Source organism: Hippopotamus amphibius, chromosome 3 (genome assembly GCF_030028045.1).
Source record: "Hippopotamus amphibius kiboko isolate mHipAmp2 chromosome 3, mHipAmp2.hap2, whole genome shotgun sequence".
Classification (NCBI taxonomy): domain Eukaryota; kingdom Metazoa; phylum Chordata; class Mammalia; order Artiodactyla; family Hippopotamidae; genus Hippopotamus; species Hippopotamus amphibius.
The window spans coordinates 82,572,815-82,599,648 of NC_080188.1; positions in this window are offsets into that span (position 1 = coordinate 82,572,815).

Below are 26,834 nucleotides of genomic sequence, written 5' to 3' on the forward strand. Positions count from 1 at the left end.
AGAACAGAAAATGGGAGGAACCTGGGTCCTCCAGGCTGCTGCTGAGCCTTTAAATCCACCAGCCCTGAAATTTCTTTTTGTGTAAGATGACAAATCCTCTTATTGCTTTAAGCCATTTTGAGTTGGGTTTTCTGTAATTTGCAACAGCACGCATTCTGATATACTAATGTAGAAAACAGATGAAAATGGGCAAATTATTAGTAAACATTTATTTTATAGGCCTTAATTCATAACTTTTATTTATTAGAAGTCAACCAAGGAGATAATGGAGAATCTTTACAACATAATTTAAAAAGGGGAGTTAGGGTCATAAATTGAAGTCATATCAGTCTAAGCATCCTATTTACTTTAGCATTTTGTTTTGATTGTATAATTGTGAGGAAAGACTGATTCCCACAGATGAGGAGCTGCAAATGGTAACAGGTTTTGAAAAAAACTATTTGCTTTGCAAACTCAAGACACTTTTCAGTTAACAGTGATAGCAGCAAAAGCTTTATTCCAATATCTGGGCTCAGACACACAAAGTTAGGTTGGCAGGCACAAGCTTATGTGCTGATTGTTAAAAGCTGGTATATAATATATTATTTGTTTACAATTAAAAACATATGGTATTTAAAATTTTTCAACAAAACATTTGCAAAATTTCCCTGAAATAGTCACAGAATCTTAGGTTCCTTAGAACACACTTTGAAAACTTCTGTCCTAAGTGTAATTAAATTATGCTAATTACATATAATTAATTTAAAATCCAGGTTTCAAATGTGGTAGACAAGATCCTTCCCTCCTGCTCTAATTCCAGTTTCCAACAGCTCAAAGCCAGACCTTGTATAATGTCATTCAAATCTGGCAACAAGACAAATACTCCATTAGCATAATAGGAGATGCGCTCCCAGGAGATTATGATTCACAGAGGAAAAGGGTTGAGTGTGGGACCAGACCACAAGGAAGGCCTCTTTTCTGTTACCTCCTCCTCCCTCCTGGTCCAAAGCATCCCCACCGCCATGACCATCCCCAGCAGCAGAACCACACTGAGAAGAGATTGGCAATCCACACTGAGGCCAGACAAGAGGAAGCAGAAGCTGGACAGGTAACTGTGGGGTTGCTGGGCCAAATGAGTCAAGGACCAGAATGAAAGAGCGAGAGAAGGAAGTAAGGAGCTTGGCCCAGGGGATACTGTCTTTCCCAGCTGTGCGTTTGGCTTCATGATACATCTCTGGAATCCAGGATGAAGGCCTCCATCTGGGATAAAAAGATGAAAAAGGTGAGGAAAGCCACTAATCTCCAATACCCACTGTGATGGTTTTAAAATATGTCCATGAATTCTTTGTTCTCTCTGCCTTTAAAAGATGGAATCTAATTCCCCGGTCCTTGACTGTGGGCTGTATTTAGTGACTTACTTCTAACAAATAGAATGTGATGGAAGTGATGGTGTAAGACAACTAAGATTAAGACATAAAAGGCGTGGTGGCTTCCTCCTTGCTCCGGCTCATGGGTCGCCCACTCCAGAGGAAGCCAGCTGCCACATCAGGAGGATGCTCAAGCAGCCTTGAAGGAGGCTCACGTGGTGAGGAACTGAGGCCTCCCGCCTACAGCCATGCCAGGGAGTCATCTTGCCAGGGGCTCCTGCAGCTCCCGCCAGCATCTTGGCTACAACCTCGTGAGAGACTCTAAGCCAGAACCACCTGGCTAAGCTGCTCCCACATTCCTGACCCACAGGCACTATGAGATAATAAATGTTGGTTGTTCTAAGTCACTAAGTACAGGGTAATCTGTTATGCTGTAACATGTGACGAACACACCATGAATATCAGATGTCACTGAAAGCCCAAGTAAAGGACTCACGGAACCCACTCTGGGGGTTCATGTGTGAGCAGGTCAGCAGGACCATTCTCTTATAGAAGCCCACCTCCCACCTCCATAATAAGTGCTGGGCTGGGCTTGCACAGGTCTTTTGTGTTAAAAAAAAAAAAAATAGTGGTGCAGCAATCAGAAGTCTACAGCGGAATCACATGAGAGCATTTAAAAGATGCACTGTTGGGATCCCTCTCCCAGAGATTCTGCTTTAATCATTCTGGGAGTGGCCTGGGCTTTGGGAGCCTTAAAATTTCGCAGGTGTGCATGGTGTGGCCAAGGTAAGAGGCTCAAGGGCTGCATGAACTGTTCTGCCAGTGCCCTGCCCCCCAGGTCCTCTCCTGCCCCATCTCCCCCCAACCCGCCCCCCCCCCATTCAAGCTCAGGCACCTCATCTCTCATGTGGTCGTGTTCCCCCTGACAGGGTTTGGACAAAGTTTGATGAGTTATACTTTGAAAGGTGCCCAGGACATTAAAAGAACTAACTGTTACTGTTTTTGTAGTGGAATGTTTTCTTCAATAAAGAGCAGAGGCAATAAAGGAAATAGGCGGGGAGAGAGCAGGTTGAAAGACCCAGCGTTCTTTTTAGCACTGGGCATTTTTCAGTGTCAGACGAATCAATAAGCAGCAGATACTCGGTATGCAAAATGAGATGTAGGTGCTTGGGTGACAGACCCCTGAGCTTTTGAGACAAGGCAAGGAGGAACCTCCCTTCTTCGTAGCAGAAGCATAACTCCTGCTGAGGGGCTAGGACAGGTTTTCCCACCACTAGCACCAGGCCCAGAGGGATGATAAATCTGAAGACCCTCTCTCTTCCCTACTCAGTAAGTAAAAATGCAAGTGCCCATATCTGAACACCAGTGAAGAGACCCAGGCACCCAGAAGGAGAAATTTTTCTGCTCTCAGTGATCCCTGCTAAAACTCTTAAACTGACTCTAATCCAATAGTTTCATTTGCAAATGGCAAGGCAGGCTAGTGCCATGGGTGAGGGCTCAGGCTCCGGAATCAGATCCTTGGGTTCAAATCCCTGTTCTCTTACATCCTGTGGACCTCGACTCTGCCTCAGTTTGCTCATCTGTACAATGGGGGCAAATATAGCATCTTCCTCACAGGCTGGCTATTAAAGAAGATCATTTTCCCCACTGGAAACAGCAAGTGACGATGTAGGGCTCAGGAGGTGACAAAGCCCAGCCCGGCTGTGTCCTTGTTGGAGAACTGTGGCTGGTGCTTGCATAGCTAGACTCACACTTGCCTAATTCACTGATCGTTTTAAGGTAAGTCAGCTGTATCTGCTCCCTAAATGTGGCGAGAGATTTCCCCCTACCGCGTTCCTGAGGAGAGTAACCACAGAGCAGACCGCGAGTGTCCGTCCCACTGTCCTCACCCCTCAGCTCTGCTCTTACTGAACCTGCTCTCCTTGCTCCCACCAATGTCCGTATGGCCAGCTCCCACCCTCTGTTCCGACCCTTTGAGAAGGAGACTTTTTTCTTTAAATCACTGATTCTCTGCCTGGTGAGATGGGCTTTTTAATCTACCTCCAGGAGACCTATGTTCAAGCGGGAAAGTGCGGGCTTGGGGCAGAGCCACCAAGAACATAGCTTACCCCAAGGAAGGAAACGGATGTCCCCATGCCGTCTCCTCCTCGGTTCCAAGAGAGCCGTCCCACCCCACAGGCTTTGGATGCCCGTCCAGGGCAGACAGGAAGTGCCGCCGCGGCAAGTGCCCTGCGGGGAGACCAGGGCTGCAAGGGGCTGTTCCTCCCTCTGAGCCCCTTTCCAACCATTCACCCGTGACCATTAAACACGGGGAAACGTGTCAAGGCGATGTCTTGCTATGGTCATCGTTAGAATAAGATAGACGACCTCAGAGGAAGCAGTGAGCATTGCGAGATGATTACTCCAGTGGCCAGACGGTCGGACACGTGAGAAAGGTCTTCAGAGGGCAGAGCCGCTTTTCTGTGCTGGTTCCCCGACCAGCCCCCAGCGTGGCCCTGCCCTCGGAGTTGAACCGCCCTCAGCCTCAGCCTCCCTCCCTTGGTGGTTGAAACCCAGCCGCCCCTCTGGTTCCCCGTTGACATTCACTTATTTTCTACCCAGAGCTAACAGGTCCCTGGCCAGTTATTGAAGGAGATTACCTTGGTCTTTAGCCTATTTTTCTGCAACTTTTTCTACCTCCATCGCACTCCTCCCTCCCTCCCCTCTGGGCGAAACAATTTCCTCCTCTCTAGTCTCTTCAAGTGATTCCAACAGGAAAAGATCTGGTCTCAGTACTATTCTCAAGTGCAAACATACCAAAACACTCCAAGGTATTTATTTATTGAGGGAATGAAGGATGAAGATGTCTGTTGAGGGAGACCGAGACATGAGTCACAGATGGGGAGACCTGAGGGGAAATAGGGAAGTCCTCTTGTCCTGGAAAACATGTTACACTTGAGAACTTACGTCACGTTAGAGCCCTGGAGTAAAGGTGAAAAGGGACAGAGAAGGCTCTGAGATGGTCCTTTTCCTATGTTAGGGATCCAGAAATATGTGTCACAGTGTACAGATGTGCAGTGCACAACCTATACGGGCGTACAGGGTGGCCTGCCAGCACGCTTTCCATTGTGCCACCTCAATGCTCCATGCCACCGTTCTCACTCAGCAACCCCCTTTTAAGTGTCCACTATGTGCCAAGCACTGTGCCAGGCATAGGACACATCAGGATAAACAATACTCACCCTTCAGAGTCCACAGTCTAGCGGAGAAGATAGGCACCTGGAGACAAACATCGAGTGCTAATAAAGCTATACACACAGTACTAGAGAGGCAAAGAAAGATTTAATGTTACCAAAAAAAAAGATCAGAAAACTTCAAAAAGGAGGTGAGAGTTGGGGCACAATCTTGAAGGAAGAAGAGTAGGAACTCATTAGGCCCACAAGAACACCGTAGACATAAAGCACAGGCTAGGCCAAGACATGGAGACACAAGGCAGGGTGATGTTTGCACAACGGTTTGGCTTGACTTCTACCCTAGATTTCCCCACCACACCTAGAGTCCCCGTAGTTCCTCTTCCCTCACAGCCTCTCAGGCAACTCTGCCTCCCAGGCTTTCCTTCATCTCAAGATCTTTTCTCTCCAGATCTGGAAAGTCAAAGAAATGATTCCTCAAGTATATGCAAAGCTAGGGTGAAGGTGGGGGAGAGTCCCAGAAGAGAAAGGCTGTTTGCTTGCATGAACGTAGCCAATGTAGAGGAGCAGTAAGCCCTGGACTTCTACAACAGACTTCCTCTAACTACCGGAGCGACTCAAAAATTATCCGCACTCTGGTTATATTAAAACTTCTGCTGTCTGCGCTGTCTTATCAGCGCTTTCCGTTCAAGGCTACTGTCTCCCCAGTCACTGCTGTGCAGGTGTGAACGTGTTACATCAGTTCATTTCTAACTGCAGTGTGAGCAAAAATGATGTCCCACTTGTGATTTGCGCAAAAGAACAGCAGCGTGCAGTGATTCGTTTTTTGTCGTCTGAGGGTGTGCACATCTGCACACTTCTGCCCACACTGTCCACACTCTGCAAAAACTTCCTTTTGAGGTGTTAAAGCATCCTCCCTATAGTCCTGATCTTCCTCCATCGGACTTCCACCTGTTTGGTCCCCTGAAAGCAGCCCTATGAGGACGAAGTTTCACTTCTGATGAAGAAGTGAAGACAGCGGTGCATTCGTGGCTCGCAGCTCAGCCTAAAACATTTTTAAATGAGGGAATATGAAAGCTTGTTGACAGATGGACACAGTGTATTGAAAAGCAAGGAGATTATGTTGAAAAATGATGTATTTGTCTTTTCTAAAAGTTAATTAAATAAATTCTACAGCCAGAGTGCGGATAATTTTTGACTCGCCCTCGTATGTTCACTCACTCCATTAACAAGTATTGGGTATGATTTACATCCCAGGGGCTGTGAGAGAAGATACCAGGCAGACCCGCAGCTGCCCACAGGAAGCTCATTGGCATGCTCCCTGCTATGTTTTACAGTGACTGGAGTGGCTGTTTGCTGAATCTGCAAAGTGGAAAAACCACTCCTTCCCAATCCAGGAGCAAAGCCCACCTTCTCTCCAGCTCTAAAACCTCAAGAGCACTTCCCAGAACTCCTGAATGTGGATAAAAGACCAAGATGTGTTTGAGAAGGTCCTGATGAGACATCAGAGGTAAAAGGAAGGAAGGAGTGCTGAAAGGAAAGGAAGAATAACCATCATCTTGCATATCTCTGCCCAGCATCTGTTAAGACAAAATAGGACTGAATTTGCAACCATAGGCCTCTATCTTCAACCACATGAGGGCCAATTTGTATATCTATTGGCACTGAGTTTTCTTTTTGTCCATTTCTCCATTTCTCCTTATTATGCTTTTTCTCTTTGACTTTAAAAATTGTCTCCTCTCTTAAGAGAGAAAAATGTGTCCTTAATTCTTACAAATCATATTTGATACATAGCTATCCAAAGTTTGTATTTTATTCAAATAAGAGATATCAGTAAGTTCTAGGTCAATAAAAAGGGAAGATATGATTTATTAAAATCAAATATTTTTAGAACATGAAAGGATTCCCCTAGATGGTATCGTGGGCCAGCATTCCATAGGCCTACGGCAATTTAAATAAGCATTCGAGCCAGTCCCAAGTGGAATAGTATTTAAAAATGTCCATTGTTAGCAGGAAGAAGAGGAGGATAGGAGGAGGAGGGGGTGGGGGAGGGGGAGGAGGGAGGGGAGGGGGAGAAGGAAGAGAAAAGAGGAGAAGCAGCAGCAATTGCCAAGAGACAGTTGTTCAATTCAATAAAGTAATGATCTGTGTGAACTCTAATTATCGTATTTGCAAAACAGTACATGTATAATTTGTGGACAACCCTCCTCCCAACATAATAAAAGACTCGTTTCATGGAAATCTTCTGTGTTTTCTTTAGAAGATTTGGACGAAAACAATGCATCCTTAACTCTGAAAGCGGAATAATGGATCCTTGAAAGATTTATCTGGACTCCGATGCAGTTGTCATTCTACATTGATTAACTTTCCTATTGTCATACTCAGGCCATCATTTATATGCAGATGACACTATCATTTATGGCAGTAGATTATGCTGGGAGAAAGCTTAATGTTATCTTCAAGCTGATTTAAATGAGCTTTAAGATCATCTGGCACAATCTAAATTATTCTTAAATATGAATGAAACAAAGATCACGTTATTTGGCTCAAAACAAAAAGTTGGGGGAACTGAAAAACTGGTGTGCAGCATGACCTTGGAAAGAGCAGACAAATGTTAGAGATTCAAGCTTTGGGGATACATCCTGCCATCACCTGTGACTGATAGTATAACTGATCAGCAGGGTAGGATAGAAACATCCCAACTCCTTATTCTCACACACATCATTCTTTTATTTAAAAAAAAAAAAAGATTGTTTTCCATCTCTCCAATGTTGCAATTATGTGCCTTGGGTTTGGTTGGTTTTATTTATCTGAATGCAGCTCAACATTTGTTAGCCAAGTTAAAGATGCTTTATCCTCTCTATCTGGACAGATTTGCCTTGAATTATACATCTCATAAACATTACCATCTGTCGTCTTTTAAACAATTGGCTAAAAATTAGAAGACTCTCAACACTTTGTTGGCATAATAGCTTCCCTCACACTCTATTCCCCAACATCAGACCACTTAACTCTTCCTTCTCAGGCATCCACACTTTCTCAGCAGCATTTAGTGAATGGAGAGAAAGAGCGGTGGCAGAGAGGAGCAATCCTCTAACAGCCCCCGGTATTCCAGCGCTATGCGTGCGCGCATGCGTGGATGTGTGCCCATAACTGCACGTAAGGGGGAAACTGTCTTTAATTCTGTAGATGACCTTTCTGGACCCCCTTTACTCTCAAATGTCTCACTAAGTGGATGGGAAATCCCTCAGCTGCCAACCCAAGGTATGATGGGCCTCATGAAACACCACAGTTGAAGCCAAACCTGGCCATGTCCTTGGTTGGTTTCCCTGGGGGGGATGTAAATAAGCCCCAGGCCTGGTGGCAGAGACAGCTCAGCCCCTAACCAGTGATGGGATAGAGCCATCTTCAAGGTCAGAACTGGGGGTGCTCAACATGAAAATGATGAGAGGTTGGGCAGACCTCCATCTTTGCTGTGATTATTGCTAATGGTTTTCCTTTACTACAACCTGCCTGACTTTGAAAACTTCATCCAGTCATCAGTGTCACTGAGAGCCATCTCTATGGCCTCCTTGTACCCACTAACAGCTACGGCTGCCTTTTGGGGGCAGAGATTTCATTTACCAAGGGCCTCCTGAAGGGGTGTGTGTGTGTGTGTGTCTCAGATGGCATGCTTTTTCTGTACACCGCCTGTCACTTGCCAATTTTCCTCCATCTCTGATCTCCCAAGAGAAGGAAGTTGAATCAAAGAAGAGTTGGGTGTGCAGGGAGGTAGGTAAATGGATGGATAGATGGTGACCACATGGAGCAAGAAATTAGGGATGTGTTTCACTACTGGTTCAAGAGTACTCCTTTCCATTTCTTTACAGAAAAAAGGAATGAGAGCGAGGAGGAGAAGAATAACTTGAGAAGGCCACAGGATGATGTCGTCAATTCTCTGAAGAAATTTACATATACTAGAGAAGTGTGGACTACCCCCCTGCCTCCTGGCAGAGCTTAGCTAGTCCATGCTTGTGTCAAGTGACTATTTTTAATCTTTTTTTTCAAGGGTCAGTTCAAAAGTTATCTTTTTTAAATCCCCTGGGAAGACTTTACCCCTCCCTCCTTTGTACTCCCATAGCACTTTATTCATACATCATTTAGAACCTTTACTGTTTGTGTGTGTTAGAATTGCATACATGTTGGAATCTCCACTGGGCCAGTCCTGGCGATTTTCTACCCAATCCCTGTTCAGTGTCAGCAGCCGTGTGCCTCGGAGGATGAAGGATGCTGCCTTCATCCAGTGATAGCAATTCAGTCATGTATCCATCTTAGAACTAACATGTGATAAATCTCATCAATGAGACCAGAGGGGAAATACTGGGGCAGCGGCAGTGGGGGCTTCTAAGAAGAGCTTACTCTTAGCAAAAGAAACAGAGGAAGAAAACCCTCATACTGATGCTATTGTGGGCAGAGATGAGACAACTATCTTGTGGCCATGAGGGAAAAAATTGAGGACAAAGACAACATGCTGAAGGAGTCAGAAAGGAAAGATGGAAAGAACCTGAATCCTCGATGATGTGTGTAGTGAGTCAATCCAAGGATCACCGCATCTCTAGACGTCCTGTCGATTCTGAGCTGTGTCTTCTGTGATTCACAGCCAAAAGCATCCTAATTGATTTCTCCTCTAAATCTGTGCTGTCCAATACAGTAGCCACTCACATGTGGCTACTTAAATTTAAATTTGAAATAATTAAAATTAAATAAAATTTAAAATTCAATGCCTCACTTGAGCTAGCCACACATCAAGTGCTCGATAGCCCACATGTGTGGAATGGCTACCATACTGGATAGTGCAGAGTTAGAGAACATTTCGAATATCTCAGAAAGGTGCATCGGACAGCACTGTTCTGAACTGCAGACTCCTTGAAGGCAGAAATCAGGTTGCATTTGTGTCCATTCCCAGTTCCTAATGAATCATCATGCAAAATAAATAAAATTGCTGAATAAAAGAATGAATGGTCTACGTGTCATCTTTTCTGAAGGAACTGGTGCTACTGGGTTCTGACTAATGTTTGCCCCAGTGATTCTTGAGTTCACACAGGTGGCAACATCTGTGGTCCAGGCACCATCCCCATCCACTCCTCCCCCAAACAGCAGCCCCCTTCAAGTGGCTTCCTTTGCTTCTTCTGCTCCAGGAACCCAACTTTCTCCAGCCTCACTTACAACCTCCCAAGCCCTGACAACCTTCTGCCTCTGAAAGATGCCGCTGCAAATAAAACAGTCACTGGGCCAAGATTGGCTCCACTCTTCAGGGTAGTATAGACACTAGCAGGGTGCCTGTGTACACAGAAGGTGCCCACACACTGGCCGGACAGGATGACATTCCAGCCACGCCTGTCAAGACCAGAGGCTCCTCGGGGACAGTGCTCCCCCCACCACCCCAGACTGGTCGGTATTCGTCCTGATGCCAGATGCTTCCTCCCCAAAGCCCAAGGCATTCTCCTACTCAGGCGACAGTGCTTTTGGAACAAAGCTCGGGTGAAGGTCAAAGTCACACGTAACATGGAAATGTCTGCCGAAGCGTCCTGCTGCTGCTGTACAGTCCCACAGTAGCCCTCTGTGACCAGACTCTGCAGGGTTTTGCCCTTCTCCCCTGGAGAAATTCACCATCTCTTGTTTGAATGGTTCTGGGAAGAGTCTCACCTGAGCCTGATCTGTCACAAATTAAACTTTCTCCTGTCCTCTACACTCCCACGACCTCCCACCCCAATGAGGTGCTACAATTCTGCACCCAATTCCAGTGTGTGTCTTTAGCACACCAAGCAAAGCTCTGGACACCAGTTTGATGTCCTACGATTCAACTCAATTCTGATACTATCTCCCCGGAGATGACATCGGATCCCACGGGTTAAGGGCTCGGTCCTACAACACTGCCCCCTCCCCTACTTCAGACACCAGTCGCAAGTCCAGGTTGGCCCCTAGGCTTCTGACCAATCAGCTGCAGATCAGAGGTTCCAAGCCTTGGGTTAGACTAATTTGCTAGAGTGGCTCACAGAACTCAGAGAAGCATTTTACTTTTTTGATCACTGGTTTATTATAAAAGGATATAACTCAGAAACAGATTAGATGGGAAAGAGGTGGGGGAAGGGTTAGAAGCCTCCATGTCTTCTCCAGCCGTACCACTCTTTCTGAATCTCCATGTGTTCCCCAACCCAGAAACTCTCAGAATCCCATCCTTCTGAGTTTTTCTGGAGGCTTCTTCACATAGGCATGATTGATTAAATCATTGGCCACTGGCAATTGATTCAACCTCCAGTCCCTCTTCCCTCCCCAGTCTTTGCGAAGGGACTGAAAAGTGCCAAACTCTAATTACAGTGGTTGGGTTCCCTGGTACCCAGCCCCCATCCTCAGGTTCCCTGGGCACTTTCCAAAAGTTGTCTTATTAACATGAAAGAAGACATCTTGATTATTCTTACTACTTAGGAAATTCCAGTGGTTTTAGAAGCTCTGTGTCAAATGTGAATGAAGAGCAAATGTATATATCTTATTATAAATCACAGTATCGCAGGTGAATAAGCACTTTAAATGTAACAATATTTTTTAGAGCTTTTGTTCTTGTAGTTGCTTAAAAGTCTTGGGTCACAGAGTTGCCCATCAGAGGAGGCTACAAAAGGAAGCCCTTTGGCTTTGTCCCTGGTATTTTAGACTTCTCCTCACCACACCTTTCCCAGCATAACTGGTTTTTTAAAAAGTCCTAACCTTTTGCATCAACTCTCCCAACCCTTACTTACACAGCCACCTCACAGGCACACACAAATGACTCTATATGGGCCAGGCGTTGCTCAGTACACTGTGTTTTAGATTCTGACCAGTTGAAGCCACTTGGAGAAGAATGAGGGGATACGATGAGAATCTGAGGGGTACCCAGAGATTTATGGTCTGCCGTTCTTTCTGGAGTGCCAACCTGGGTGGGTCAGATAGGAACCGGGTGGGGGAGGGGGTTGTAAGTGTACCTCAGGGGCCCCACTCTATTGATCGATAGGTTTGAAGAGGCATTTTATTTTATTTTATTTTATTTTATTTTTTGGGGGGTACACCAAGTTCAATCATCTGTTTTTATACACATATCCCCGTATTCCCTCCCTTCCTTGAATCCCCCCGCCTCAAGTCCCCCCCACCCTCCCTGCCCCAGTCCTCTAAGGCATCTTCCATCCTCGAGTTGGACTCCCTTTGTTAGACAACAACTTCCCACTGCCTATCTATTTTACAGTTGGTAGTATATATATGTCTGTGCTACTCTCTCGCTTCGTCTCAGTTTCCCCTTCACCCCCCACCCCCTCCCATACCTCGAGTTCTCCAGTCCATTCTCTGTATCTGCATCCTTTTTCTTGTCACTGAGTTCATCAGTACCATTTTTAGATTCCGTATATGTGAGTTAGCATACAATATTTGTCCTTCTCTTTCTGACTTACTTCACTATGTATGACAGATTGTAGTTCTATCCACCTCATGACATATAGCTCCATCTCATCCCTTTTTATAGCTGAGTAATATTCCATTGTATATATATGCCACATCTTCTGTATCCATTCATTTGTTGATGGGCATTTAGGTTGCTTCCATGTCCTGGCTATTGTAAATAGTGCTGCAATAAACATTATGGTACAAGTTTCTTTTGCGATTATGGTTTTCTTTGGGTATATGCCCAGGAGTGGGATTACTGGATCATATGGTAGTTCTATTTGTAGTTTTTGAAGGAACCTCCAAATTGTTTTCCATAGTGGCTGTACCAACTTACAGTCCCACCAACAGTGCAGGAGAGTTCCCTTTTCTCCACACCCTCTCCAACATTTGTGGTTTCCAGACTTTGTGATGATGGCCATTCTGATTGGTGTGAGGTGATACCTCATTGTGGCTTTGACTTGCATTTCTCTGATGATGAGTGATGTTGAGCATCTTTTCATGTGTTTGTTGGCCATCTGTATGTCTTCTTTGGAGAAATGTCTATTGAGGTCTTCTGCCCATTTGTGGATTGGGTTATTTGCTTTTTTGGTATTAAGCTTCATGAGCTGCTTGTATATTTTGGAGGTTAATCCTTTGTCCGTTGTTTCATAGGCAATTATTTTTTCCCATTCTGAGGGTTGCCTTCTAGTCTTGTTTATGGTTTCTTTTGCTGTGCAAAAGCTTTTAAGTTTCACGAGGTCCCATTTGTTTATTCTTGATTTTATTTCCATGATTCTAGGAGGTGGGTCAAAAAGGATGTTGCTTTGATGGATGTCATAGAGTGTTCTGCCTATGTTTTCCTCTAGGAGTTTGATAGTGTCTGGCCTTACATGTAGGTCTTTAATCCATTTGGAGATTATTTTTGTGTATGGTGTTAGGAAGTGTTCTAATTTCATTCTTTTACATGTTGCTGTCCAGTTTTCCCAGCACCACTTATTGAAGAGGCTGTCTTTTTTCCATTGTATATTCGTGCCTCCTTTGTCAAAGATAAGGTGCCCATATGTGTTTGGGCTTACTTCTGAGTTCTCTATTCTATTCCATTGGTCTTCCTTTCTATTTTTGTGCCAGTACCATACTGTCTTGATCACTGTGGCCTTGTAGTATAGTTTGACGTCAGGAAGCCTGATTCCACCAATTCCATTTTTCCTTCTCAAGATTGCTTTGGCTATTCGGGGTCTTTTGCGTTTCCATACAAATCGTAAGATTTCTTGCTCTAGTTCTGTGAAAAATGCCATTGGTAATTTGATCGGGATTGCATTGAATCTGTAAATTGCTTTGGGTAGTACAGACATTTTCACGATGTTGATTCTTCCAATCCAGGAACATGGTATGTCTCTCCATCTGTTTGTGTCGTCTTTGATTTCTTTCATCAATGTCTTAAAGTTTTCTACATACAGATCTTTTGCCTCCTTAGGCAGGTTTATTCCTAGGTATTTTATTCTTTTGGTTGCAATGGTGAATGGGAGAGTTTCCTTAATTTCTCTTTCTGCTCTTCCGTTGTTAGTGTATAGGAATGCAAGAGATTTCTGTGCATTAATTTTGTATCCTGCTACTTTACTAAACTCATCAATGAGTGCTAGCAGTTTTCTGGTAGAGTCTTGAGGGTTTTCTATATATAATATCATGTCATCTGCAAAGAGTGACAATTTTACTTCTTCTTTTCCAATTTGTATTCCTTTGACTTCTTTTTCTTCTCTGATTGCTGTGGCTAAAACTTCCAAAACTATGTTGAATAATAGTGGTGAGAGTGGACACCCTTGTCTTGTTCCTGTTCTTAGGGGGAATTCTTCCAGTTTTTCCCCATTGAGAACGATGTTGGCTTTTGGTTTTTCATATATGGCTTTTATTATGTTGAGGTAATTTCCTTCTATGCCCATTTTCTGGAGAGCTTTTATCATAAATGGATGTTGAACTTTGTCAAAAGCTTTTTCTGCATCTATTGAAATGATCATATGGTTTTTATCCTTCAATTTGTTGATATGATGTATCACGTTGATTGATTTGCGTATATTGAAGAATCCTTGCATCCCAGGGATAAACCCCACTTGATCATGGTGTATGATTTGTTTAATGTGCTGTTGGAGTCTGTTAGCTAGTATTTTGTTGAGGATTTTTGCATCTCTATTCATCAGTGATATTGGTCTGTAGTTTTCTTTTTTTGTGACATCTTTGCCTGGTTTTGGTATCAGGGTGATGGTAGCCGAAGAGGCATTTTATTAAGCAATGTTCACATGCTTGGCTGCAGTCTCTGTCTTCGCGGTGCACTGATTTCAAGGTCTGGAGCTTATTGAACTTTGAGCTGCAGTGAGTCACACGTGAAGGAGAAAGGTTTAAGTGGAGCCAAGCAGGGGTGAAATGTCCTTCGTGCAAAGACAGCACAAAGGGAATGAGGTTGGGTCCCATGTTCACTACGGGTGTTGCGCCCTCCAGAATATGACCAACCAGGTGGCCAGTGGTGGGGGCAGAAGTCTAATGGGTTTAACTGGTTGTGAGTCCATCCACAGCCTCCCCAAGGCACAAGGAGGCAGCTGTGGGCTCTTGCTTCAGGGATAGAAAGGCCGTGGTTCAACCAGCCCCCTTGACTTCTCAGCTATCTAAGGGCATGATTCTTAGTTCTCTAGTCTTTTTCCTCACTTCTTAGAATTTAGATTGCAATAATAGAATCTTTCTATAAAAGCTGCTGTGAAGAATGGGAGGATAGTGCACGTAGTGTTCCTGGCACCATCCAAGTGTTCAATAAATTAAAAGTGTAGTTCTTTCAAAATGTGTCAGATGACATCATCCATCTGTTCAAAAGCTGGCCAAGGCTCCCCATCCCACTCAGAGTAAATGCCAAAGTTCTTATAATGCCACCGCCCCCTTGACCTGGGACCCTCCATGCCCTGGGACACCACCCATCCCTTTCTGATTGCTTTCTCCTCACCCATTCTGCTGCAGCCACGTGGACTTCCTTGCTATCCTTGAATGCCTCAGGGCCTTTGCACTGGCTCCTCTAGAACCGTCTGCCTAGAGCACTCCCTTCTCCAACATCTGCATGAATTCTCCCCTCACTTCCCTTAAGTCTTTGCTCAAAAGTCACCTTCTCATTGAGGCCTTTACTGAAGGCTCTCTCTAAGAGCCTAACTTGCAGGCTCCTCAGTGGGTCTTAATGCCCTTACCTGCCCTCCCAATTCTCATTAGCACCTACCACCTTCCCATCTGCTACTTAATTTGCCAATTTATTATGTTTAGTATCTGTCTCCCCCTCCCAGTAGAATGGAAGCTCCATGAGGATGGAGATTTTTCTCTGTTTAATCTACTGATATATCCCTAGGGCCTAGAAATCATGGTACCCAACACATTGCTTTTGTTCAATAAGTCTTAATTCAGTGGAAGAAACGTTATTTGTTTGAGTTATGAATAAAGTCATATAACCTCAAAGAGCCTTGTTGTTTTGCCTTTGCACAGTCCTTCCACCCTTTCTTCCTTTTCTAACTTATTTTAACTTCTTTCTTTTTCTTCTCTTTCCTTTTCTTTTCTTTTCTTTTTTTTCTAAAGCAATGATTTTGTTTACTATACAAAGGACTTAGCAAAGAGCTTCTAATAACATGGTTTCTGTACAATGTCCCTTCCAGATCTTCAAGAGTGTGGAGCTCTGTTCAGCAGTGTCCCAGGAGCCTGAACTGGAGCTTGGGGACAATTTTCGATGGCAGGGTCTTCCAGAGTGTTAAGGTCATAGGCCAGAGTAGATAAGCAAGGACTGGGTTGTCATATCCAAGAAGGCCAGAAGAGAAGGCCTACAAAGAGGCAAAACTAAAGGATCTGGGGCCACTGGGAGCTGGTGGGCAGGGAGCAGCGCTGGAGGCAGTTGAAGCCCAGAGGGTCCTGGGATTCTGGGGCTGCAGGAAGGGGTATGGCCTGAAGTCAGGTGCAGACTGAATGGAATAGTTACATTCCGAAGCAATATCTGAGTGCAGCATTCTTTTGCCTTGGACCCCATCCAAAGAGGGTGAAGTGACTGCCAAATGGACCCCGTAATGAGGCTGTTTTTTCGATCAATAATGTAGCTGGGGGTGGAGGGGAGGGCTAGAGGCACTTGTGGGAGGGGGGCTTCATAGAAACAGCTCAACTCTCATGGATTGAAAGGACCAGATGGAGCATGGCCAGAGTGGCTGCAGCTTGGGGACAATTTTCTTTCTTTTTTTTTTCTTTTTCTTCTTTCCTTTCTTCCTTCCTTCCTTTTTTCTTTCTTCTTCTCTTCCTTTTTTTCTCATGTGTCTGTGCGCTGGTGGGTTTTTTTTTTTTCACCTTGGTGCATTTTCTTTTTGATGTTTCTCATTTTTGAAGTTGATTTCCCTTTGAGAATACAGGCTTGTCTGGCTTGAGTGGAAGCACACAAAGATAAAGAATTGTGGCTTCGTCCATGTTGGACCTTAGAGAGTGGTCCTCCAGGAACAGGACTGGTGATGTCAGGGCCTAAGTCAGGGAGTCAGCCTCCAAGGGTGGGAAATAACAGGCTCACTCACACAGCAGCGTTCAGCCACCAGGAGATCCTTCTTCAGGGCCTCCATGTGCCCAGACCCAGAGAGCTTCTGTGTCCTTCTAAAACTGCAGCCAATTCCCTGGGACTAAGCCCTGTTTTTAAATAGAGGGTTTAAAACAGTTATTGGGGTATGGCAGACCAACATAGAAGGAAATAACTGCCACTGAAGAGAGAGTTTGTTACACTCACAGATCCCAAGAGGAGGGGCACACTATGCTGGGGGAGTGAGGGGGGCACATGGGGAAGCACCAGGGTCACCAGGCAGAGGGAGGGAGGGAATCTGGGGCTGGAACCTCTAATGTGGTTTCCATGGGAAAGAATGGGGGGGCAGGGCCAGCAAGCTTAGGATCAGCTGTTTGAATAATTTCAGCAGGCTCTGGGGCACAGGGGTGTCCCTAGTTGCCTGGGACCTGGCCTGGGGTATTAGGACAGGTAGATAGTGGCCTGCAGTGTGAGAGTCTGATCCAGGAGGCGGTTGGGCTCTGGGCTCCGGATTGGTTGGTTTACATGGCATGTTTCCAAGACATGTGAGTTGTTTGCTGTCCCTAGGAATTAGTTAGCCCCGGGAGAGGCAGTCTCTCTGGGTCATCAAGGCCCGAAATGTCAAAGCATCAAAAGTACAGAATAAAAAGTCCTGCCTGATTAACACAGTCCTGGGGAAAGCTTAGTCCAAGGAGGAAAAGCACTGGCCTGAGGCTCAGGAGCCACTAACACGGCACTCACCCTCTTCTTCCTTCTGAATAACGAGGCAAGTGCGGATCGGCACGAGGACCCCCTGCATCACAAATATTCTGTTATCTTCATCTGAACCATATTAGTGACCATCCAAACTGACCTGAGAAAGAAGGGGATGAGGGAGGGGAGACCAGGCAGAAAGCCAGAGGAGCCCACCCTTGCTCACACTGGGTGGGCTGAAGGGCACAATAGATGGACAGAAAAGTCAGAATCTGGGTAATTGAGGAAACACCATAAAGAATAAAGTGGAAAGTGGTTCAGGAGCCAAGTCTCCCCCATCAATCCTTTGCAATCACCTCTTTCATACAACCTGCGAGGCCAAGCCCAGGCAGGTGGTCAGGATGAGATGCAAAGGAAGAGACAGCACTGAGGGTCTAACACAGGAAAAACCCAGAGTTCTTGGAAGCTAATTGGGCTACTTCTCCCTAAAGTAATCATGAATTGATATATACTTCCTTCCAGACGTACTTTTACTTTATTTTTACTGAAATATAGTTGATTTACAATGTTGTGTTAATTTCTGCTGTACAGCAAAGTGATTCAGTTACACACGCACACACACATATTCTTTTTCATCTTCTTTCCATTATGGTTTATCACAGGATATTGAATATAGTTCCCTGTGCTGTACAATAGGACCTTGTTGTCCATCCATTCTATATATAATAGTTTGCATCTGCTATTCCCAAACTCCTAGTCCATCCCTCTCCCACCCTCCCTCCCCCTTGGCAACCACAAGTCTGTTCTTTTTGTCTGTGAGTCTGTTTCTGTTTCATAGATAGGTTCATTTGTGTCATATTTTAGATTCCACATACAAGTGATATCATATGGTATTTTTATTTAGAAAGAAGACACCTAGAAAAAGAAAGAGAGACAGAGTCAAAGATCACAAGAAAAAGTCAGTCCCTAACCCAGCAATACATTCCAGTCCCAAGTGCTACTCCTCAAAAAAACGAGTTGATGATTACATAATATTGGGAAACTACTTCCTGCTTTCTTTCTTGGAGGTTCACAGTTAACATCAACACATTAACAGCTCAGAGAAGACTTGGGGTGAAGGGAACCCATCTAATAATGTTTAACCCAGTGTTTCCCAGAAGATTTCATCATGAAATCCTTTCCCCTCTCCAAGTAACATCCCAAGCTCTGTACCTTGGGCTAAAGCAATGCACCTTTAATGGTGAGATGTTAGTTATCTTCGAATAAACCAGGAAGATCATCTCCATCTGGGCACCTGCCCAGGTATATACAAACATTAATTGGCCCATTCAGAGCTATTGCACAGGGCCAGAATCCAGGAGAGCATGGGTCAGGGATGAGAGAGTCAAATCGGGGGCAAAGCAGCAGGTAACATGAGGAAGGTACCAACTGTTCAGGCTGAGGATAAAATTTGAAGTCTAAGGACAGCAGCTGGATGTGGGAGACAGACACAGGCCATAGGACCAAGAGCAGGCGATAAATGTGGACAGTTTGCTCACAGTCTGAGGTGGGTTGTATTGTGCCAGTCCCATGGGTGGCATCCCTCGCCTTGGGGTGCCTTAAAAACACCACATGGCCTTGGAGACAGGTGCCTCCCAAAGAGAACCATAAAGCCAGCCGTGTGTAATCACATATTTTGTGGGGATGCCCTCCGTCACCAAGAGTAGTAATAAGGTACTCAGTAATGACAGCTCCAGCATCACTGTTCATAAACACGGGACGATGGCACTAATTCCAACCATATAGAAAAGCTCTGGGGACTTCCTAGGTGGCACAGTGGTTAAGAATCTGCCTGCCAATGCAGGGGACACGGATTCAATCCCTGTTCCAGGAAGATCCCACATGCCACAGAGCAACTAAGCCCTTGAGCCACAACTATTGACCCCATGTGCTGCAACTACTGAAGCCCACGTGCCTAGAGCCCATGCCCTGCAACAAGAGAAGCTACCACAAGAAACCTGCACACCACAGTGAATAGTAGCCCCTGCTCATCAAAACTAGAGAAAGCCCATGTGCAGCAACAAAGACCCAATGCAGCCAATTAATTAATTAATTAATTAAAATTAATTAAAGAAAAAGAAAGAAAGAAGAGAAAAGCTCCCAAGATACCAGGGGAGCTGTCTTGGTCACATGGGCAGAGCCACACTGTTTATTAGAGTAGGGGACAGTCTTCCAGGATGAAATGACCCTGTGTGGACCTGTTCTCCCCATCAGCTTTGCACAGGAGGATGAAGTCACTAACTGGCCAGTAAAGATCAAAGTATATCCAATGCAGAATTTGGGTATGACAGGCCGGCCCAAATGAGGAAATGAGTCATCACGCGTGTGCACAGTCATCACAGTCAAGGGGAGAGTGGGTGAAGGCATTTCACAAATTCTCTGATAATAGAGACCAACACGTATTGAATGCTCACCCTGTGACAAGCGCTGGGCTAAGCACTTTACCCGGATTATCTCATTTAATCCTCATGGCAGCTCCGTGCAGCTCGGGAAGGTTAAGAAGCTTGCCCCAGGTCAGGGGAGCTTTCAGGGCTGGAAGCTGCCTTTAGTTCTGGCAGTCCGTCTCCAGAGCCCACGTTCAAACGCTGTGTTCTTTCTGTCCCCTCATTGGGCCCAGTGATGCTTCCGCATCTCACGGCGTTTGCCAGGTCTCCCTTCCTCCCCCACCTTCCTTCTCCTCGCCCCACGACACTGGCTCATCTCTTTTTGCTGACAGTTGTGCCCCTAAACCAGCACTGCCCAGTGGGTCTAACACCCAAGGGGCTATACATAGGCTGAGATTTGATTCCCCATCCTGAGGGACAGGAGGGTAGGACCTGGGGTAGCCAGTCACCTTGGGCTGGTAGCCCTGGGCGCCAGCTATTAAGCAATCGCCTCCAGATTCCAAAGCCACCCTCCATACTCTGCTCCATGACGCTGGCCCTGGGGAGCTGCAAATATGTGTCTCCTTTTACAGATGTCTCCCCGGAAGGGTCTAACCCCAAGGAGCATGAGAGGGAGACCAGAAGGCAGGTGGAGGAAGAGGACTCTCTCCTGCCCGTTTGCTGGCTGTTCGGTCAATGATGACCTAGCACTGGCTCCTGACCTCCACCCTGGCAATGAGATCCAGCTTCCAGCTTGTCCACCCATCCAGACCACATCTTACTGCCCCTCAGAACCAGCAGCAGCAGCCAAGCAGGAAATCTCCAGGAAGCAGATTCCCAGCACCCTGGACGCCCTCCTCCGAGCTCCTTGGCTGCCAGCAGCTGCTCATCAGCAACCCCTTCCTCCGAGGACTGGTCCCAGCACTCTGGGACCCTCTTCCAACCTCCAGGTCTGATCATGGCCCCTTCTCTCCTCTTTCCTCCGGCTTGGAGGTGGCAGTGGCAACTCCCCCATGTGGGTTCCCTTTTCAGTCCTAATGGGTATTTAACCAATTCCCTGTATTGTAACAGAGTAACTCTCTCTGTCACAATAACAAGAGCAGTTTCTAATTTCCCGAACTGGATCCTGATTCACATACCTGGTTATCCCAGGGTGCCCTACAAGCATCATTTTCTTTTCTTTTTTTCATGTTTTTTTTAAAAGAACTTTTATTGAGATACAATTGACATACAATAAACTCAAGCATCATTTTCTATGTGTGCCCTAACAGTGAAAAGGTGTTGAAAGCACTACCCCCAACCCTCCATCCCCCAAGCCCACCCCTAACTCAGGCCCAGGGAAAAGTGGCCAACAGACTCACAGAGTTCTTCTGCTCATAGACACACCCAAGAAAATAATTCTAAAATCAGAGGCAAAAGGGGTGCTCATGGGCATTGAACTGTTCTAGACACGTGTGCAAGTCCTCCTAGGACTGGACACACTGACTAACCATGATTGTCATTCACTCTGAGCTCTCAGGCTCTCCTGAGGGCCAGGGGGTGTCTTCCCTTTCCTGCTCTAAAATCAAGCTATGATGACACAGGAAGGTTTAAGTTCAGCTTCTTTGAGTATTAAAAGCAAAAAGTCTCAGATTGCAGCCCCGTATCCAGCTTACCTTTTTCTGTTAATCAGTCAGCCAGTATTTATCCAGCACAGTAGGTGCCGGCCTCAGGAAGACATGCATTTGCAGATGAAAGCAGTAGGTAGCCTCTCGATATGTGTCTATTTCCCTTCACAGCCCCACTGGACTTTCAATAAGGACTCAATAGGCACTTCTCACAATTTCCCATTGTTGTTGGGCTATTTTTTTAAATAAATTTATTTATTTATTTATTTATTTATTGACTGTGTTGTGTCTTCGTTGCTGCACACGGGCTTTCTCTAGTTGCGGCAAGTGGGGACTACTCTCCTTTCCAGTGCCCTGGCTCCTCATTACGGTGGCTTCTCTTGTTGCAGAGCATGGGTTCTAGGCGTGTGGGCTTCAGTAGTTGCAGCACATGGGCTCAATAGTTGTGGTTCACAGGCTTAGTTGCTCCTCAGCATGTGGGATCTTCCTGGAGCAGGGGTCAAACCTGTGTCCCCTGCGTTGGCAGGCAGATTCTTAACCACTGTGCCACCTAGGAAGTCCCCGTTGGGCTATTTTTATCCTTCCTGTATGAATCAAAGTGTGACGTACTGTCCCACTGTTCAAATCCTGACTCTGGCAAAGCCATTGTTACTTATTTGATATCTTCCGAAAAGAGTTTATGACTTGCTCCCCCACCTCGAAATCAAATTTAAATGATCTCATCAGTAAATACCTTACGCTGAATGAACAGGTGTAATGACATCAGTGCATGGAGAGTTTACAAACCTAGCCACCTTCACAGCCAGGCCTGTATGCTCTCATGACCTGGACTCCTCTTAGAAGGGAGATGCTGGCACGCTCTCCACACCAGGCTTGGACCAGAACTGGCTGCTTCTGTTCTGGAAACCTAGAGATCAGCATTCCAGATGGCCAGATTAGAAATTAATCATCTGGGACAAAATGCATCCTAATACTGGCAACCTAATAATAGTAATAATAACAATAATAATAACAATGATAATGCTTAGTAATTCTTCAGTATAACTCAAAGGTCCGTACTCATATTAACCCATTGGTATGGGCTGAACCGCACCCCCTAAAACTCAGGTGTTGAAGCCCTAACACCCAGTACCTCCGAATGTAACTATATTAGGAGCAGGGTCTTCAGGGCACTAATTAAGGGAATACGGGGTCATTAGAATGTGCCCTAGTCCAATCTGATTGATGTCATTATAAGTAGTGGAGATTGGGACACAGAGAGAGAGACTTCATGGGAAGAGAGTGGGAGAAAGTCCATCTGCAAGCCAAGGAGAGAGGTTCTAGAAAAAAAAAACAACCGTGCCTACGCGTTGATCTTTGTCCTCTTGCCTCCAGAACTATGAGAAAGTAAATTTCTCTTCTTTAAGCTACTCAGTCTGTAGTCCTTTGTTATGGCAATCCTAGCAGACTAATACACCCATGAACTTTCAAAAAAATCCCTAGAAGAAAACCATAATTCAGAAACATACATGCACCCCAATGTTCATTACAGCACTATTTACAATAGCCAGAACATGGAAGCAACCTAAATGTTCATCGACAGATGAATGGATAAGGAAGACATTTTATATATATATGTGTATATATATATATATACACAATGAAATATTAGCCCTAAAAAAGAACAAAATAATGGCATTTGTAGCAACACGGACAAACCTACAGATTGACATACTGAGTGAAGTTAAGTCAGACAGAGAAACACAAATATCATATGATATTGCTTATATGTGAAATCTAAAAATATGATGCAAATGAACTTATTTACAAAACAGAAACAGAGTCACAGATGTAGAAAACAAACTTATGGTTACCAGGGTGGAAAAGGGGGGAAGAGATAAATTGGGGCATTGGGATTGACATATACACACTGCTATATATAAAATAGATAACTAGTAAGGACCCACTTTATAGCACAAGGAACTCTACTCAGTACTCTGTAATGACCTATATGGGAAAAGAATCTTAAAAAGAGTGGATATATGTACATGCATAACTGATTCACTTTGCTGTACACCTGAAATTAACACAATATTGTAAATCAACTATACTCCAATAAAAATTTAAAAAAAAAACTGCCTAACACAAAGGAAGCTTTACTCAGCTGTAAATATCTTCCCTATTTTTCAGTTGGTAAAAGTGAGGCGGGACAAGACTGATGGACTTAGCCTCAGTCTTTCAATTCACCTGTGGATGGATGGGGTTTAGCCCAACTCTCTCTCTTAGCTGCTGGCCACAGCTCTGTTCTTCAGCCAGAGTGATTGGGGAAACCAGCATTAAGCAGATATTTTCAAAAAGCAATCAACTCCAGATTGTCCATTATTAATGGGAATATAGCATACACAGAAAATGAAAATACACATACATTTCAAAACCCGATATTAGCCATTAAGGTCAACCTGCTCAAACACTCCAGATTTCATCAACCCTGCAGTTTTTCTTTGAGGAAAATCCTAGCAGTGTTATGAATTCATCTATTACCTTTAACTATTCATAAAATATCCTGGGCTTAGAAAAACCCAAACTTCTCTTTGATGAAACATTTTAAAGTTTATCCGTATTCTTGTGGGAGAAAAGGAACTTCTAGATCCTTGGCTTATTTTTAAATTGCAAATGTTAAATTAACATTTTGTAAGATGGATCTGACATGCAAAATGGTTGGTGTACTTTTTCCTAATCCTCTGTTTTAAAGAGAAGAAGATGCATTTTCCTAGGTCAACCAACTGGAACCCACTAAAACGTTTCCTTAAGACTGTAGTGCTAGAAGGGATCTTATAGATCATCTAGTGTAATAGTTTGCTTTTATCTTTTTTTTAAGCAGTAGACCTCTTTTTTCGTAAACAACCTTTTTGCAGAAGTGTGATGTATAAAAAGATGAAAGCCGAGCTTCTCTGGTGGAAGAGAAGATCTTGAACCCTAACCCACTCAGCCTCCTTCCTGCCCCTTGATTTTCCTTGACTCCAAGGAAAACAGTATGAAAACCACAGACCTACCTCAATCCTTTCATTTTACAGATTTGGAAACTGAGGCCCTGACGGAAAACATGGCTGAAGCCAAGACTGAGCACTTGATAATGACACAACCAGACCGGAAACCCACACCCGTGATCTTTGCTTGCACCACACTGTATTGGTAATACTGTTGCAGGAAAGGGAACCCTTCCAGGGCCCGAGATGGGGCTCTAACACTCAGAAAGGAGCTGTCCAAGGAGACACACACACTGACAAAAGCAAGAGACTTTATTGGGAAGGGGCCCCAGGGTGGAGAGCAGCAGGGTGAGGGAACCCAGGAGGACTGCTCTGCCATGTGGCTCTTAGTCTGAGGTTTTATGGGAATGGGGTTAGTTACTGGGTTGTGTCTGCACGACCTCTTTTTAAAAAATTTGTTTATTTATTTATTTATGGCTGCACTGGGTCTTCTACTCTTCGTCGGGTGCTACTCTTCATTGTGGTGCATGGGCTTCTCAGTGCAGTGGCTTCTCTTGTTGCAGAGCACAGGATCTAGAGCACAGGCTCAGTAGTTGTGGCACATAGGCTTAGTTGCTACACAGCATGTGGAACCTTCCCGGACCAGGGCTAGAACCCACGTCCCCTGCATTGGCAGGGGGATTCTTAACCTCTGAGCCATCAAGGAAGTCCTCTGGCCAATCATCTTGCTTGGCCCATATTTGGTCTGACTCAAGGTCCTTCCTGCTGGCTCAAGCATCTCTCAGCCAAGATGGATTCCAGCGCAAAGGATTCTGGGAGGTTGGCAGGACATATTATGGGCTGGTGTGTCCTCCCTTCTTTTGGCCCCTCCTGAATTCTCCTGGTGAGTTTTCAGCAGCAGCACCATGTTCCTTATCAGGACCTCCTGTTGTGAGACAACTCATGCAAGTGGTCATCATCATGCCTGGCCAAGGCAGGCAGTTTCGGTCAATGGTTCCCTAACAATCGTGACTTTGTGTGACAGGTCGGGTCCCAGGACATCTTCGATGCTTCAACCAGATGCAGCTCTCACTGCCAGGAACACATGTGTGGCCAGATACATATGTCAGCATCAGTTACATTAAGCAAGTCCCATAAGTGCCCAAAATTCATAGGTAGATTTCCAGACATAGGGTTCCAAACCCTTAGGTTAGTGTTCTTTGCTTGATGAAATAGTCTTATCCTGTAACTCAGTAGTTCTCCAACTTTAGTGTGCCTTTAGAATAACCTGAGGGTGGGGGAAGGGTGTTAAGAAAATACAGATGCCAGAAATTCTGACTCAGTAAGTTCAGGGTATGACCTCAGAATCTGTATTTAATGACAATCCCAGGTGGTGCTGTTGGAGTCATCCGCAGATCGCTCTTTGAGATACATGACCTTGATTGGTCTTTGTCTTTCAAGCCTTCACTAGGTAACTAAAACATGCTCATATTTCAGGAACCACAAAATTGTCAACACATTTTCAATGTGACAAGAGCATTACCCTCCCTCCCCAGATTCAGAGCATCAAACCCCAGGAGGTGTCTTTCTTCCACCGTGGCGTCCTGGTGAATTCCACAGCAACTGGACATCAGCTCAGGTGGTCACCCTGGGAGAAGCAGCAGGAACAGAGGTAAGGAACGAAACCCTGTTTTCATGCAAATCGTTTCCACAGAAAATTAAACAGGCAAAAAAGACCTACAAAAAGGTATTGTGTATAACCGCAACAACAAAAAAGTTGTCCCTTAAGGGACAGCTCATCTAAATTTGAAAGTAGCATTAGGTCTCAAAGGTCCTGTGCTCACATAGTATGGCGGTCAGTCTGAGGGGCTGAGAAAGCAAGTGAAGGTTAAGGATTCATGGTAAAGATCCAAATTTGCCCTGAGAAATCCTTGGGTTGAGCTATGCCAAAACCAGATGTTTTTCCTGGTAATTATTATGGTAACAATTCATTTAACTAGGAATAAATTAGGCCATGATTGTTTGCTTCTGCCTGTTTCCCCAGACAGGCAGAGAAATGAGAAGAAAAATCTCAGAGGTTTTATTCTTGGCTAAATGAAATAATTTTCTCAATTAACCAGGAATAAACATAGCAACAAAATAATTTGCCTTTACATTATACAATAGTTGTAAGTAGACTTCTTACACCTCCTTGCATGGGAAAGTCAAGGTGGAGACATCCTGCCAAAGAATTAGAAACATCTTGAGTTTGGTTTCCGACTGAAAAGACACAGTCCTTAGAAACCTACTCACGTTGTCAGCCTTGGCATGAGACTTCCAAAAGTTATTCTTGGTTTCTCTCCTCCATACTGAGTCCATTCCAAGGCCAAGAGATTGCGGGTTGAATTGTGGTAAGATAAAAGATGACTCTGAGTGCTTAGGGGGAAAGCTTGCAGAGACACAGGGGAGAGCAGAGTGCTTACCTAGGAGGTGGTAGAGAGTTCGGCTGAGGTTTTTTTGAGAATCCTTAGAAATGCTGGTGGTTCATGGACATTCTTACAATCACGACAAAGCACACCCTCAGTAAGGAGTTACTGTCACTGTGTCAGGCTGCTGGAGTCCAGGACCAGAACACCACAGGGTGTGTGACATCTCACACACATGCCAGAGGGAAAACTATTTGTAACTGTCAAATTTACATGA